The following is a 16,049-nucleotide window of genomic DNA, read 5'->3' as shown; positions in this document are numbered from 1 at the left end:
CAGCATTTGAATGAACCCATCAAGTCTTAACAGGAAAAACAAAGCAACCCACAAAACTCCCACCCTAAAAAGCCCAGTAGGTAAAACAATTGTTTATTTCGAATTCCACTACTAAAAGAGACTTCTTTAAATTATAGCTCACTGGAAAGTATGTGATATTTTAAACCGCACAGAAGAATTCTCTAACAGGACAGCTAGGACCACGGGATGGGAGGAGGGGTGGGGTGGGGGGGGTGTTGCACAGAAACTTGTTATTATTAATTTCATTTTATTAATGTTAAAGCTATATTGTTATAGACCACACCACCCCTTCAAAAACAAAGCCCGCCTGTGTTCTGGCAGCAAACAGTAAACACAAGGAAAGACAGAAGCATTAAAAAAATCTGACGCTAGAGGAGATTTGGCAAAAGAGAGCGAGCACATGAGAAACAAAAGACACCCCCCCCCCCAACAAACAATGATAAACCTAGATGTTTTCTTTTAGGGTGGAAATTTTATAAAGGCAGAGGAAAATATTCCTTTATAAACACTCCTGAAAGCACAGAACGTGGCTGTTGAAACAAAACAATCAGCCTGTCTTAGCCACATGTTCTTCACTATCCTCTTCAGTTTAGCCAGAACACATTTTCAGTGTGGCTGGGGATGCTGCAGCAAATATTCAGCAAGAGTCTAGTCTGCTGCTAATATTCTTCAAAGGTGAAGGGATGATTAGCAGTACAACCCAATGACATAGTACGCCCTCTTTTACCCTGACTGCTGTAACCATGGAAGGATTTTCATCCCAAAGATGATACTGCAGTAGTTACAGCTTTTCAGACAAATAGCGATGACTGGCAGATAACTTCAGGTTAAAATAAGAACCTGCAACACTGAGCACAAGTCCCATGGTACTGCAGCAGCCTTTAACAGCCCAGTTTTTCCTGGCTAGGAAAGAACTGATGAAAAGGCCAGGCATGGAATCAATTAAAATAGTGCCAAAGTGATTTTTAAAAAGAAAAGGTTAGACACTCCAAAGACTTAGCAGTTGAGAGTTTACTGGGTCATCTTTTTCCCTGTGGTGGAAAGAAAAGTTTTCACTATGGCTGGAGTACATTTAAGAAGATGTACTTTTATGCTTATGAAATAAAAATATCTTACACCCTAATACATGAAGTAGCTATACTAAGATAATCTGCCAATGGGCTTTACCTGCAGGGGATAGATGCAGCGGCCCCTGTTTCCCACAATGGCTCAAAATACTTTCACATTCTGTCCTTTGGTCTCCCCTGTGTGGGGATCAGCTGTGCGGATGGAAACACGGGGAAATGCCACAGCACAACAGCTCAGCAACTCACCAAATCTGCTGCCTCTCATGCTGGTCAAGCGTCTTACAGGAAGCATTAGAAAACCGACTGCACACATTGCCACTAGTGTATACTGCATCTTAAAGGGAAATGCACTTGTTCTAGACAGAAACAATTCTTTTGAGATCCTCAAGGACTGCCACATTTTCCTTTTTTTCTCCCAATTAGTATGACTATCAGTAAATGCAGCAATCAAAAACTACCTCCCCAAATAAATGACAGTACCCGGAACCAGGGGTTCCCACAGTTAAACAACTCACTAGATTAAATGTTTCCTCCTGTCCATTTCACATGGTTTTTTGCTTCTTGATTTTATTGAGCACTTGTTTTACTATAGGAAGCAGTAAACCAAAACCTACACCAGGCATTTTACTACTATTACAACAGTAACACCTCCCTACCTCCCGCTCTTTTCTTTTTAAAGTGAAATTTCAGGAATCTGAAAATCTCCCTGTACATGAGCCACAAAACTGAACCTGGTATCCAAAACAAGGATGAAATTATCAATTCCACAGACAGAGCTCTCTTGCTTGACTTCTTATGTATCTCCTAATTTACACAGCCTTATGTTTAGACTTTTAATTACCACCACCTCACTCATCTAACACATTCACTGTTGACTCCAGCAATGTGCAGACCATGCTCCTAAAAAATATGAAACCTAACATATTTGAGCACGATTTTTTCATTGTTCACTGCATTGCCTTACGCTACGCTCCTGATGTCCCTATTTTGCAGAATTGCTCAGCTGTTTTACTCAGCTGTCGCTAGTGCCTTCTGAAGTCCTCCTCAGCAGTCTTAATGAACCTGAACAACTGTGATCTGACAGATAGGGTTACCACTTCATTATCCACTCCATCCTTCAGATTTCTAATACAGCTATTAAAACCCAAACATTTGGTATCGATCCCTGCTGCACAGAGCACTGTTAACCCTTTCCAGGGACCAGAACTTGCTGTTGTTCTTTTTTCTCCTCTGTATTCTAAACTGAGCTCGACAAGACTTTTCTCTTGGACGTTCACCAAGCATATATAAAGCACTAGATCGTGGAAGAGTCCTTGTACTCCCCAAGTGTCACTATGACCCAGTTTTCTGAAAGATGAGAGTACATAAAAATAGTTGCATCTTTGCCCTCTTATTCAGTAGAGAGAGACCTAAACTAGGATATCAAGACTAGATTCCTGAGACGATCTCAGGGGCTTATGATCATCTCAACTTACATTGAACTAAACCAGAAGGCTGGCAAAAGGAGAGATTTGGGATAATTTCTTGAATAAATTTGGCAAGTAACCACTGGACAGAGAGAGAAAATCGCATATAACAAAATTTTGAGATTAAAGCATAGGGGATGTAGAAATCCAAGCTCTGAATGATTACATTTTATGCCATAGCAAGACAATATTTTCTTAACACCCATTAAAACAATGACAACATCATTCCTTATTTTGTCATTATGTTGTCATTCCTCATTCTGGACCATAAGAAAAAAGGGCTTACAGTTACTGCCATACTCTTTCAACAAGCTACCCCCACAGGCAGTACTTTAACTCACCCAGACCTTATGGCCCAAAGGCACATGACTCCTATTTAGAAGGGTAAAAAGTGTCTGTCAGAGCCAGAGCTTGACAAGGCTCTCTGCTTCAAAAGCATTTCTGATCATCAGTAAACACTGCATTGCACATAGTGAAGGGGATGGTACATGCCCCTCTCCTCACCTGTTCACCCCCCTTGGGAGGCTGGAACTGCTGTGCAGACCAGCCCGTGGAAACACAGGGGAGGTAAGTAGCCCTAAAAGCATTTTTTGAAACCTCTGCTGTTCCTCCTGCCTGTTTGGTAGCTACAAGTTTTAGTCTTAAACAGCTAATGTAGAGGTTACTTAAAAAAACCCCTAAGCTATAAAAATTGAATTAGCAGCAGCAGCAGATCGGGGAGAAAAACAAGAAACAATATAAGTAAGAAAAAACACAGGAAAGATTAAAAGGAAATGTGAGGAAAAAGATGATTTTTGTTTGAAAAACAAAAGCAGGCGATGCAGCATATGCGATGTTAATGATGAAAGAAGACTTGTTAAAAGAATCCAAATGCTTAGTGGGGCTAAACGGAAGTAGGAATAATAAACAAATGGTAAGATATAAAATTAGTACCTCCAGCTGTAGGAAGGCTGGGAAAATATAAGGGTCTACAGGACTGCTGGAATAAGTGAAGTGGGAACAGCTGCGTGTATCAGTGAAGAAAGAAGTGAACAAAAGGACAGTTGTTTTGTAAAGGCCGATCTGCATGTGCTCTGCATCCACTCGGTGCTTGCCTTTGTTTTGTTTTCTAGGCTGACCTTCACCCCACGCACACAAAGGATTCAATGAAAGCCTCCGTTCAAAGTCTCAATTAAAAGCCTGGAAGAACAAACATATCTTGCACTGCAGCCCAAAGCCAAAGCCCGAGTGCCAGCGACCCAGCCGACGGAGCATCCCCAGCAGCTCAGGCGGAAGCCAGGGTGCCTGGCTCTGGCCAAAGGAACTGCATCCTCCAGTGGCTTTGAATGAGTCTTCCCAGTGTTTGGAACAGGCAGAATAGCTAAAAAGAAACATTTAGCTTGTTCTCCAAAGGGTTGCTTCTAAGCTTTTATGATGAAAGATCAAAGCTAAGGGAAGGATGAGAGCTTACAGGACAGTCAAGAAAGCTGAGAGTAAATTAATAAGGCACACATGCAACATCACTCCACTGAGGGAGCATGCTAATGGTTTGGGCAGTTTGAAACAAAACATGTGCAAGCAGTTAAGCATGTCATCACCAATACTGTCTTTAGAAGTGTTCTCCTGCTTTATGAGAAGCCCTTCCACACATGCACATGTAGTTTCATAGAAAGAAGGTGTAATCCACAAGAACTCGAAAATGCAGGGCTTCACAAAGTGCATCCTGCATGCCATGTGTGGTCTGCAAAGCCTCTGCATAAGGCTTGTGATTTTTCCTCTTTAAATTGTGGTCTTTTAATTCTGGTACTATATTTAATTGAGATATTGCACTGTAGATTTGTTACACAGCATCTAGTTCAGTACATTCTCTGAACACAATTTGGGGAACATCTGTGTAACAGGGATAAGATGGAAACTGACCTCAAGGCTTTGGTCTAAAAGACTAATTTACTGCCAGAATTATCTTGGTGTAATTATACCTACATAAATCCCCATTTATTCTGGAAAAAGAGCGATTTTTTAGCCTGATTTAGCTTATACAACTTCCAAAAGTTCTATCAATGGAGGCAGTTGTACACGCATAATCCTGCTAAATTCCTCTGCATGAACTTTCACATCATGCATAAAAGAGTGAAAATGAAAAATGGAATAATCAATAGTAAAAAGACAGTAATAATTTTATTGGAGGCAAGAATGTGGCTTCCTATTGTTCAATCACACATATTCAAAAATTAAATGTTAAAACAAAGGAATTACTCTTTTTCTTTTACTAATACTTTTTCCTTGGTTCTGATACCTTAACTCTTGAAGAGCAGATAACCACAAACATTTAGAGTTGCAAGTACTATTTCTCTAAAAACTTCCTGTTATGGTCAAAGGCAGAGCTATTAGAGGAGCAAAATTTGGTTCCTATTGCCATATGTTGTTTCTAATAGTCATGGCTTGAGTTTCAAAACTGATGTAGGTTTGCACTACCCTTTAGCTCCATTGAGTGCTGCTGTACTCTCAGTACTACTGAAAAATCAGGACAGTTACTCAGGAGCCTAATTTTAGGAATACAATTCAGAAAGCTGGTATAAAAGCTCAGACTTGAACGTGCAAAGAATCCACACATATAAGCTATTTGGGAGTATCTGAAAATCTCGGGCACAATGCCTGAAGTTATGCATCTCCTTCATATTTCCATTTATAAATAAAATTTAGTTTATAAATAAAAGCCCAAACGTCTACTTTAGGGTATAAAGGTTTGAATGTGACTTATGTATCTTTTGCCTTGGTCCTGAAAAACTTTTTTTGATAGAAGTTTTGATGTAATTAATGTTTCCAAGGAAAGTTTTGGGTTTGACAAAATTATATTCTCAAAGAAAGGGATACAGACCAAGGAGTTCTTAGTTCTAGAGAAAATAATTCTGGTATTCAGAGTCATATCCTCATGATATCTTTGGAGACTGAGGATGTGAAAGCCTTGCGTAACTTCCCAGTGACATTTTCCTCCTGACAACGTAACTTCTTTCAAGGGCAGGAGTAACCTTGCCAAACATAATCACCACAATTTTTCCCCTCACACACTGCTGCTGACTGTATCATCACCTACGCAGACAGACATTATGCAAGCTTGTTTGCCAGATACTGCTCCTTAGGAAGCGCTTGCAGAACACAAGTAGTACATAAACTCTCCCCCAGGCCTGCAGAAAGCAGGCCATCTCCTTCAACCGTGGCTTCTTCCACCAACAGTGAAGTCACAGTGCTGTCTTTCTGATATCACAGCATTCTCCATAGCAACAGTCTATGAGGTCACAAATAAAGGATTATCACTTTGCTGCAGCATTAGGGGAATGAAGAAGCTGGTCTGTCAGGAAGATGGGTTTTACTTCAAATAATGAGAATTAGGAGAATGTCAAAAATAAATGGGTTGTAAATTGTCTTTGTCTGACATGCACCTTTTTCTCAAATAATACTGTAAAATAAGATATTGCTTTCTTTGACAGCTCCCAAATAACTGAGTTAACAGCAGGCTGCCTTCCTGAGCTATTACATGGGAGATGAATCCTGAAACAACTTCCACATCTTTTGACTCCTCAGTCAAACACAGACAGCAGTCAGACCACTTTCCTCAAACTGTCTCCTGGTTAGTTTATTCACAGGTCTTCAAAGGTGGCAGTAAGTTCCAGAAAGCGATGCTCTCGCCGCCCCCCAAAACAAAGAAAGAAAAGGAAGTATGGAAACATCTTCCATTAGCCCATCATACTGTTAAGCCAAGGATTTGTGAAGGTGATTCCAAACTGGGAGTTTATGTTCCTAAGAAAGATTGAAAAAAAATATGCATTGTAAGTTACAATTATTTAAATACTGTTCACAATGCAAGAACCAGTATTTTCTTAGAAGATTCTTCCCTGTGAAATGTACTTGTAGTCACAGGAATCTTCACCACAAACATTGCTGTTAGAATAAAACACTTGTACTAATAATTCATTATGCTCCCAGTGGTTCCTTTTTTTCCATCAATAACTGGTTTAATCCCCAATGAATATCCTGTTTAAAACTTTTGTAAAATACAGAACTCCAGAACCTGTTTGAAACTATTCCAAAACCTGTACCTCCCACGTCCCCACCATGGAGCAACTCAAAAATAGCACAAATAAAACCACCTGACGAATGCTTCCTGGGCCCTCAAGGAACCACTGGGGCTTCCATGCAACTATGCAGAACACAAATTAAAGTTAACTTGGTTTCAGCTTTAAAAGTAAGTTATATTCTATCAGGGGAAGGTGAAAGGAAGAATGATAGCAGGTGAGAACTGACTTACATTATTCACAGAAATCCCATGCCCCATGCATGCTTGCACATGAAAACACTTTTCCCATATTTTTGAAGTAATTGCCCACTTCTCCAGATGCCTGGCAACTCAGGCTGCCTGATGTCTGGAAACTAGCTACTGCATGCATATAGACTCATCTCACATGTGCAGCAGGTCCAACACATCAGGTGTACTATGCATGCATAATTTACCTGTCAGGAAGTGTCCCAGATTTTAAAGATTAAGATCTAAAAATCCTAAAACAGCCCAGTTTGTAATTTGCAACCTGAGCTGTGATGCAACCATAAAGCAGTTGCATAGTGTGAGAGCATCTTGCAACTTGAGAAAAATTTTGAGTAAGGACCTACTTGCAGCTTACTGGAGCTGGAAGGAGAGACTTCCAGCATTATGAGTGTAGGCACTCATACCAATTTCCATTCTAGGACTGGAAGAAAACACTGGACAACTTTGCAGTTGCTGTTCAAGACTTCCCTTGGAGTCCACTCACGGGTCTGGAAAACTTAGATCTCTAGTTTGCAGTTGGACCACTGTTAAAAACGTTAAGAAGAAATAACACAGACTGACTGGTAAGGTGTTTCAGTGTTTGAAGTATGCTTTGCAATTTTGTAACCTATTTAAATACATATTTGTTTCTTTGCCCTCCAGCATTAACAATGAAGAATCTCGAACTGCTAAGACATACCAGATTTACTCACTTTGCCACTAAACTCTCCAGCTTTCTAGGCCTGTAAATAACGGCCGAATAAGACACTATTCCCTTCAAACGAACCGTGTGCTTACACCAGAGCGGACTCTGACCCGCACCGTCTCTTTAAACCTGCACCGAAGAGAAACACACGGCCTTTACTAGAACGGTAATTTCCGAGCGGCCTGCTACAGCACCGCGCACGTTCAACCGCCAACACACCCCCTGCTAATCCCGAAGACAAAGGCAAGGCACCATCCACGCTTCCCGGGGAGAAGAGCAGCTCCGCCGGTACAACCGGCCCAACCGGACCCGCCCGCCGCACCAACCGACACTCCTGCGCGAACGAGGGGGGGGGGCCACGCAGCGCTGCCACCCACCGCCCCGCGCTGCCGACGGAGGTTTTATTGTGCAGCAAAGCGGGTAATTGACTCAAAAGGGAAAAGAAACGCTCCCCCCGGCCCGGCCCGGCCCGGCCCGGCCCGGCGACCTCCCGGCGACGCTGTACCTCACCAGCGGCACCTCCCGGCGGCGCCGAACCGCGGCCGGCCCGCCCCGCCGCCGTCCCGGCATGCCCCGCGCGGGCGGGGGGGGGGGCACGGCAGCCCGTCGTCATGGCAACGCGTGGCGCACCATCTCCCTTCCCAAATCTTAAAGCAAAGCTGGCAACGTTTCAGGCCCCCCAAAACAAGGAAGAAAAGCAATATTCACCTAGTTCGAAGGCACTACGTTACCCCCACCTCTTTACTACACATTTCACATTTTCAACCAAAACTAGGGGCAGCACTTTCCTTCAGTGAAGGTCACCTGTGCGCCATTTTGGATGCTGGAGCAGTTCCCACAGGACATGTACGTCTGTGCGCTGCTGCTGCCACAGGAAACAAAAATTAAAAAGTTTTTTGTTGATCGGTTTCTTTGGGGTTGCGGGGTTTCTTTGTGTTTTCCTGTGAGGTTGGGGATTTTACATGGTGGTAAAGCAGATTTCCATCCAATTCCTGTATCGGCACTCTGTCCTCACAAGAAACCTTCTCACCTGAAGGGAGGGCATGACGGGGGCTTGCTACTCTAAAAAAACCCCAAACAAACCAGTAAAGGCACAAAAACCCCTTTGCCTCCTCGAGGGTATTGTCGTGATGGGACACATGCTGATGACACCAGAAGTACATCTGAACAGTCACAGCAACCACATCCACCCCCTTCTTCAAAAGGCTAACCCCTTCAAGTATTTCATGCGACTTTTTAACTCAGCATGGCTTCATAATTGATCCAAGGTTTCTGTTGTTTTGTTTTTAATACACCCCTCTGCGTGCTACTGAGGTAGAATCCAAACTTGTACAGACACTTAGGCCAATTTTCCACCTTTTGAAGAAGTTATCATCTAAAAAGACAACGACAAAGGAAATGATTTTGCACAAGAAGGGTAGAAAGACCTGCTACCTCTGTCTTGAACAGATGCAGGAGTTTCTATGACCAAACATGCTTTGTAAAAACAGTGACCAGCACACCTGCTGAAAACCAATGCTGTAGAGCAAATCAGAAAGCTAAAACAAACCACATCCTCCATCCCTCTTGGTTCTGCTTGTAAAAGGATGTCTGACTGTGTAGTCTTTTTAAAAAGGCATCAAAAGCAAGAAGAATTAGTTTATAAAGGCAAATCACGGGGTAACAAAAGGTGCTTTGCTGTAGATCCTGAGGATGAATTTGTGCTCTGCTCTGAACTTGGGCTGAAGGCTTTCTTCACAAGTGTAAACAGGCATCTTGGTTTCTAGGGCTGGTGTGTCTCATGGTCCACAGGCATCAGCAACACGTACAGCCTAACCACGCCAACCTGATGAATGTTTAGGAGAAAGCTAAAGCAGTATTTGTGTCACAGTATCTCGGTGTTTGGGATGCAGCTGATGCAAGCCCTCGTAACACATAGGAGGTCTGCAGCATGCTGTGGTCAAGAATCAGTACCACGACCTCATCCTCCTCCAGCCCTCAGGCATGAGGGAAGCTGAGATCTAGCAGCCAACTAACCACTGATTCAGCCTGAATTTCAATGTTCTTCCCTCTATGAGCTCACTCATCATTTGAATTACTTAAGGAAGCTGCACAAATGCTTTTATTCCAGACTGACATGCAACTCCTTACTGGAGTTGGCTAACTTGAAAGAAATGGAAACTTTCTGCTTGAGCAATGGAAAGAAAGATCAAGAAGGTAACACGGTAGAGTAATACCAATTTTGAAAGGGAAGTGCCACCACTCTAAGCAAGACTGAGAACTGTGGATGGCAGCACAACTGCTAGGATTTCCCCAGCCCTGCAACTACAAGCTGGAAATGCACACACAATCCACAAGACCACTGGTACAGCCCTTTCATACTAAACAAATAGCTGAAAGAGTGAAGAAAGAAAACCCCAAAACCTCTATAAATCCTTTTTTCCCCATGCCAGGCAATATAAAAGAGCAACAGCAGGCGATTCCTATGATCATGCAATCCCTGGCATACAGAAAATCCCAGGCCAAGGCTCAGTGCAGAAGGTACAAGCCAAGACAGTGCAAATGTTTTTCAAAAGTCATACCACCATATTGAGTCCAAAGCATTTTCTTGCCTATACATTGATTTTCCATAGTATTGCTTTGGCTTCTCTGTTTGTCATTTATCTTTGAAACATTTAAATGCTGGCAGTCATCTTTCCATCACTAATGCAACTGAAATCCATCACTCCCTCTACAAGTCAGGTATGAGGAAATGGTTCTTTACCAGGTGACATCAGCAATGTCTGGCATTTTACAAGACCTGGAAGAAGACCGGCCCTGCCCCAAGGAGTTCACAGCCTAGTTTAGACACAGCCAACATGTTTCAGATACAATCTATGAGGCCATGGAAGCATGAGATCACTTCCTTCTTGTGATCTTCAGCTTTACATAGTTATCAATTACTTCTGTTTAAAAGGTTCCTTTGGAAAGGAAAAAAAAAAAAAGGCTCATAATGATTTTATCAGTTTTGGTATTTGGCTTTGGGACCAACCATGTACCTTCAGTTATATTAACATTCACGATTCCGTTTTTCCTCAAGTACAGGAGGAGGAACCTGGCAAACAACCAGGGAGGACAAGATGACTGACAATAGCTTACAGCTAAAGTAGCAACTGCTCAACCAAATTGCACAATCCATAGAAGATGTGCCATGACTATTAGCTGAAGGATGATAAACCTACAATCAAAAGTCATCATTTCTGTTGGCATCTCATTTGTATTTAAAGAAAATAAGAAAAAAACCTGGTGCTCACATATTTCTGCAGTATTGAAAGCAAAGGATTCCTTAGCTTTCTCCACATAGTTTCTGTTAACTGGAAGCCTAGAAGGATCTAACTACAATTTCCACATATGGGATTTAACCAGATACTAAAATTCTGGATTTTTGCTCGAAGCTTACAGGATGTTTCTACTCTTTTCTCCTTCACTGCTAAAAAGGAAAGATTATGGCAAAGATTAAACTAGGCTAGGCACTCACTTTGTGCCAACTTCCCACCTCTCCAAGATGCAGGCTAAAAAATGTCAGCTTGAACTGAACAGATGATTATCAAGCAAATTAGTTACAGCAAGAACCAAATTTGAGGCCCCCCTGCGCTGACCAAAAATAACTTCAGGAGGAGATCCTTAAACAGCATACCTGGATTCTTCCAGCCACCAGGAAAAGCTCCAGGACAGGTCCAGCACACCTAATTGCTGCAGGCTAATCATCAGGATTCCCTAAATGGCACCAGGAAAACAGCTTTGATTCAAAAGCAAGGGGTGGTAAAGATGACGTAAAGCTACCTGACACTTTTGTGGTGTGTTCACTGCTGTGACTGTAACTGATGGAAATGTGCTGGGCCAGCTTTAAGCTATCCATGTGGGGTAACTCCCTGACCACTCAAATAGGTTTTGCAGTTCGTGTTGAATATTGTGGTGCAGCAGTTACATTGCTCATGTTAACAGAGCTGACTAGGTTAGAGTTAGCTCTGGCCTGCCTATACAAAATGAAGTCATGCGTACAGCTCCTCGTACTCAGCATATCCTAGACATATGTTTGGCTCTTTTAGACTTTTTTTTTTTTTAGTTTTGAAATCTAAGCATCTGGAAAACCTTACTGAATAGTTTATGCAAAATAGTCTCTCCCATGTCAGAAATCTTCCATTTATAACAGACAGATAGGGTTAAAGAGGCAATTAAAAACCCCCATACATATACATATTACCCATGAAACACTCATGTCAGATGCATACATTAGAAATTATACACTCTTGTCTGTGCTTAAAAACTTACTAGGAAATCAGGTGCTTTTAATGGGCAAAACATCTAAGCTGGCAGTGGAACCAGAACCAAACTCCCTTCAACAGCTCTGGAGAAACCAAAGCTGAGCTGCGTGCTCAGAATCCACTCACAGCACTCAGCCCCTGTTGAGATGCACTGCCAACAGGTAAGTCTGGGTAAGCCCCAAAAAGACCAAACCATCCCAACCTGACCTACAGCAGAAAACAAAGCCACTGTGAACAACTATTTTCAGCTAGATCCTCTGGACTAACACTGAAAATGCTGTTGACTGGATGTCATCATTGCTACTTCGGATGACGCAAGGACTCCACTACCATGCCGGTGATATTTTGCGGTATTTCCCCTTTGTTCATAGATGCTGGAAGCCTTTACGCAGACAAGCCATCGTTTGCCAAAACATTCATAGATGCCTAACTGTGCAGCAGAGCTAACCAATCTAAAGGGTAACCAGTGCTCTCCTCACCCATCCCAGGACAGCCAGCATTCATGGCCGATCAACCACCGTGAGTTAGTGCAGGGACTGTTGTGGTTTAACCTGGCCGACAGCTAAAACAACCACACAGCTGTTCTCTCACTTCCCCCCCCACCAGTGGAATGGGGGAGAGAATAAAAAAAAGTAAAACTTGTGGGTTGAGATAAAAACAGTTTAATAGGACAGAAAAGGAAGATAACAATAATAGAATATACAAAACAAGTGATGCACAGCACAGTTGCTCACCAACCACTTTCTGACGCCCAGCCAGCTCCCGAGCCATGGCCCTCCCTAGCCAATTCCCCTCAGCTTATATACTATACAAATGGCGTCATATGGTATGGAATATCCCTTCGGCTAGCTTAGGTCTGCTGTCCTGGCTGTGTTCCCTCCCAGTTCCTTGTGCCCCTTCGTGGAAGGCTCATGCCTCCTCACTGGCAGGGCCTGGGAAGCTGAAAAGTCCTTGACTTCATTGTAAACACTGCTTAGCAACAACTAAACATCAGCGTGTTATCAACATTATTCCCATCCTACATCCAAAACACAACTCTATACCAGCTACTAGGAAGAAAATTAACTCTATCCCAGCCGAAACCAGGACAGGGAGCTAACTCAGCAAAAGGCTAGTCCTGCCAAAAACCCCTGAATATTTTATGCCAAACCCTGAATGGGTGCCCTGTTAGGACAGAGGAGGCCTTGTCTCAGAGCTAAGGAGGAGGCAATAGCCCACAGGCAATGTAGGTATGGAGAACAGGACCCCTCCTGCTTCTGGGGGCTACGAGTTATATCTAAGAACTCGTTATCATGAAACTGCATTGTAATATGGCCACTCACCACAAAAATGACTGACACTCTGACAGCAAATCCCCATGACAGCTGGAATTTTCAAAGGGTTTTTAAAAAGGCTTACTAAAGTCTGTCTGTTTTAATGGCATCTGGGTTCAGGTCTTCAGTGTGCTGGTTTTATCAACAAAGGGCATATTTTGCAAAAGGCAGCATAGTTTGTTATATTTGATAGACCATCAGGACTTGAACAAAGTAAGGACACATAGCTGGAAGAAACAAGGATATATGTAGCAAGCACACATTCCAAGAATGTGTTTAAAAATAGTGCTGTTCTGACAGAGACAGCATGTACCCATTTTCACCAGTAGTACTAAGGATCTGTTAAAAACCGTCACCAGCAATAACTGAGTTTCCCAAGGAATATGGTCTATTAGACATCAGATACCAACCATTCTAGTGGAAAATAACATGCAGGAGAGGACAGGCAGAATCCTGCATTTCTCCACCCACTGCAGGAGTATTTCCCTAGAAAACAGACGAGACACAGAAAGAATGGCTTCACATGAATGATGTCCTACTGAGTAGAGGACAATTTCACTGATACTAAAATGTACCAGAAAACCATACTAGTATTGTGAAATATTAATTTTGGGGAGAGGGAGAAATACTTTGTCAAATATCAGAACTTCCTGTTAGTGCATTCCTACATGAAGCATTTCTTTCTCTCCCTTCGAATTAATTTGTTTGAAAGGCTGCATTAGGTAGAGCAATATTAAAACATTTAAACAGTCAAATTTGAAACAAAACAGTCTGATGCTGCTGGAATTAAGTGTTTCATCTGGTCTAAAAATACTAGGTTTGAGATTTTCTTCCACGTGAAATGTGACCACTTTGGAGCTCTGTTTCAAATCAGAAAACAATTTCCTTAGAATCCAAAAACCTCCATAAAATAGAGCTTCTGTCTACTAGTCCACCATATGTAAGGCTCAGGTTTTACAGCACAATTTTCAACATATGTCCTTACAAGAATATCCAGTATCATTTATTTCCTCATGTGAAACTTGAAAATCTTAACACATTAGTTTCGAATGAAAAGTTTTATTCAGTCTGAGCAGGATTTGAACTGGAAGTGGTTTTGCCTTGTTCTGCATCTCAATCCCTGTTTTGTTAATTTATCTTGCAACTGCAATACTTGATTGACTTGCATGTGTTTATAAATATGTATGTACAACTCAGAGTAGGAAAGCAGCAACACCATTACATCAGCCTCAACACCTGCACCATGTTGACTGAAGCAGAGAAGACTGGCTACTGTTTCTTTTTCTTATTAATATCTAACTTCCTAGCCTTACAAACTCTTCACTTCTCTACTAGTAAGAGAAATCATGCTATTTGACTTGTAATTTCCACTATGACTAGACATGTAGGTCTTAAAGAAAAAAAAAAAACCCAAACACAAAAACCAGTGAAAATACCTAACAAATTTTTATAATGACATTTGCCCCAAGTGCCCATTTGTGTGGAAAATGTTTAAATTGTTCCATTTTTAAAAGTCTTCAGTCCTAAGGGAGCTTTTAGAGTTATATACAAAACATTTTCATGCAGATTGAGGGCATTAAGCACTTCATGCATAAAAAAAAAAAAAAAAGAAGAGCTTGAAGAAATGTTTCAAAAAGAAAGCAGGAATATTTTAAGTCTAAGACAGAGATCTTGTCCATCACACTTAAAGAGAAAACAAACTGAAAAGAAACCAAAAGGAAATGGCTGATAAACTACAGAACAGATTACTTCCAAAGACTTAGTCAGCATCTAATGTAAATGACTGACATAAGAATTCTTCTTCTAATCTAAAATGTAAACCTTAAAAAACCACCTCATTTTGCACCACAGACATTTACCACTCTTTAAGCTAAGCTATGCATTTAGGCAGAACAGACAGTAAGGGTCCAAAACAGCCAGCGCTGGGGCAGACGTTCACCATGCGTCACCCAAAAAAGAGCATTGTTTCAGCAAACAGAAAATTCAGACAAGAACTGAGACCAAGACTGCTAGCCATGTGACAGCAGTGGGGTAGCAGTACAGGAACAGTAGGGACAAAACCTGGTTTTGAAATGGATCTAGAGCCATTTGTGGAAAGGTTTAAGTCACCTGCAGCTATAGCAAGAGATGGGACTCAAACACCCCAAACGTGTGTGTCTTCAGATTCAGGCCCCTACCAGAACGCAGCTGGGGGAACAGTGTTAGCTGGAGAAGCACCTGAATACCTAGAAGACAGGCTACAAAGGAGAAAGCATTTAGACAAACCCCTGCAGGGCAGCAGGACTGTTTTGTAAATGTTTATTTTTAATTTCAAATCTTGATTCTGAAATGATAAAGAGAAGCCCCAAGCAAAGGAAGCAGAACAACGATGTTGTCTAGAGCATGATTTCATCCTCCCCACCTTGCAAGTTGCCTATCAGCTCAGAAGGACACTGTCAAGCTTAGCAGCCCAGGCTTGCTGCTGAAAGAACACGATCCCACTGGAAGAATGTGGAGCTAACAAGGCTTTTCAGGTCAGGATAAGACCTAGTACAAGGCTGCAGATTAAGCAACTTGAGTGATTGAGGCAGGAGTCTCAGGAGCAGACAATTTTCTCCTGGGAATAAGATTTGGAGTGCCTAACCAAGTGTTTCTGTAGGAAGGGACTGCCAGCCCTCAGTTTGTGCCTACTTTGATGTTCAAGGGATCAGAAAGGGTAACCTTTCTGCAAGTGAACAAATCATACTAAGAAAACATTCTGTGTCACCAATTCCTAACACGTACAAAAATAGTCTGGAAAAATGAGTTTTGGTTGCTGCATAGCAAGAACTCCAAGACTGCTTTAAAGATCTGCTGTGGTTTTGCCTTAAAGCTCACCAACATTTAAAGCCCGTGAAAAGCTGGCATCTTCTCACTGGAAGTGAACATATCAAAT

At 42.0% G+C, this 16,049-nt stretch overlaps 1 protein-coding gene across 3 annotated transcripts in view; it reads right to left on the bottom strand.

The window, feature by feature from the left end:
- Positions 1-16,049, bottom strand: part of STOX2 (storkhead box 2) — a 77,480-nt gene that overhangs the window by 31,934 nt on the left and 29,497 nt on the right. Inside the window, exon 1 of one of the 3 annotated variants that reach the window (XM_075751949.1) lies at positions 8,050-8,071. The exons of 1 other annotated variant lie outside the window; for it this stretch is intronic. The gene's annotated coding sequence lies outside the window, so the exon portion shown is untranslated. Of the gene's footprint in view, positions 1-8,044; positions 8,072-16,049 lie in introns of those variants that run through there. One more of the 3 variants, XM_075751948.1, reaches the window with a different exon arrangement.

The sequence above is a fragment of the Balearica regulorum genome, chromosome 4 (assembly GCF_011004875.1).
Source record: "Balearica regulorum gibbericeps isolate bBalReg1 chromosome 4, bBalReg1.pri, whole genome shotgun sequence".
Taxonomy (NCBI): Eukaryota; Metazoa; Chordata; class Aves; order Gruiformes; family Gruidae; genus Balearica; species Balearica regulorum.
This window is presented reverse-complemented; position numbering and strand designations above follow the sequence as displayed.